This window comes from Elephantulus edwardii, unplaced genomic scaffold (genome assembly GCF_000299155.1).
Source record: "Elephantulus edwardii isolate Elephantulus edwardi_28Jun2011 unplaced genomic scaffold, EleEdw1.0 scaffold00015, whole genome shotgun sequence".
Lineage (NCBI taxonomy): Eukaryota > Metazoa > Chordata > Mammalia > Macroscelidea > Macroscelididae > Elephantulus > Elephantulus edwardii.
In genome coordinates this window covers 19,485,599-19,487,447 of record NW_006399765.1, presented here as the reverse complement: position 1 = coordinate 19,487,447, position 1,849 = coordinate 19,485,599, and positions in this window count along the sequence as shown.

The following is a 1,849-nucleotide window of genomic DNA, read 5'->3' as shown; positions in this document are numbered from 1 at the left end:
GGAGGGAGGGCGCAGGAGGGGAAGGCCCTCTATGAGTTGGATTGATTCAGTGACTGGGATAATCGGGATGGGAGTGTTGGAGACAGTGCGATTGGTACAGGACAGAGCAGAGTTTAGGGCTGTTGTACATAGGGTCGCTATGAGTCGCAAACAACTCGACGGCACATAACAACAACAACAACATGAGATGCCAAGGCATGGATGGACCTCACCAGGCATGTACTTTAAGATGGGCACATGTCCCTGGCAGAGATATTGATCAGAGCTGTCCAGCCCCCAATAGGGTTAGGATTTGGAAGAGGATGAGAGAAGAGCTAGCCCTTAGGTACTTCCTATGTAACACACACACACACACACACACACACACACACTCACATAAATAGACACACACATGTATATACACACACACACGCCTGCAAAAAGAAACTGTGGAACCTAGCAGCAGCCAGAACACAGCAGAGACCTAGCAATCTTCTCCTGTAAAGCTCACAGCCTGGGAAACCCTATTGGCATTCCACTGTCATCGTGGGTCACTGACAGGACACTAACGCGATGGCACTTAACAATCACCATACCCTTAGTGTTCTAGTGATTAGTCCCATGTGTCATGCAGGAAAGTGGGGCTCGACTCTCCAGTGAGAACTCACCACTACCCATCTGTCAGGACTACGGGCGACTTATATGTCGTTCTGATGCTGGAAACTTTGCCGCTGATGCTTCAGATACCAGCAGGGCGTATCCAGGGAGGACACGTTTCAGCAGAACTTCCAAATTAAGACAAACTAGAAGAAAAAGAGCTGGTGATCTGATTCCTCAAGTCAACCAATGAAAACCCAATGGATCACAATGAGACTGTGCAGGGGCATGCTGGAAGATGAGCCCCAAGCACCCCAGTGGGTCCCAACAATGAGCTTGGACGTGCAGTCGGTTGTGAAGATGGCAGTAAGCCAGGCAGCGTCTGGTTCTGTTATACATGGACCAGGTGGCAGTGAGTCAGGGCTATCCTGACAGCAGCTAACAACAACACAACCCACAGGGCCAGGCTGCCCTTGGGGCAGGTCTTGAAAGCAGGCGGCAGCCCCAACACAAGGGTGAGGCCTTTGGGGCCAGTACAGTGGGGGCTGCAGGACCCATAACTGGAGGCTGGGTTCTCCTGAGAGGACACATGGGGGAGGGACAGGCCCCCCAGCGTCATTATGCTAATGACAGCTTGGCCCCTACCCAGCTTAAAAAGCATTGCTTCACCTCCCTCCCCCCAGCCAGAAGCAGTAGATAGATGGATCTAGCCAGCCCCCAGGTTGAATCCCAGCTCCATTCCCACATCATGTCTATGACCTTGGGCAAATCATTTCCCCTCTCTGTGCCCCGGTTCCCTCCTCAGCAGAACAGAAATTATAAAACATCACTCACCGTCTCGTTGAGAGGATGAGTAAGGTCACGTGGGTAAAAAGTGCTCTGTCAACTAGAGAATGAATTACACATTCTTGATGCACATAGCGTTTGATCCTTCTGACAATTTGGTGGGATAGGCAGGGCAGGAATGTTTTCAAGTTGTTAATCTCTTTTTAAAAATTAATTTTCATTTTATAAGGAGTACATGCGTTCGTTTGCTTAAAAATGGGGACGTGGTGGACAGAGCTAACATTCCTCTATCACAGATGTAAATTCTGTTCTGCACCCCAGTGCCCTAGCTGAGCTTGGTGTCACTCACTGCCTTCCATTTTTATATTTAACATGTTATATGTGCCCATGGAAAACAAGTAATATATTTTTGTATTTCTAATATAAATGGAGTCAGGCTGGATGTATCACTCTGTAACTTCCTTCTCTCTTTCTCTCTGACATTGTT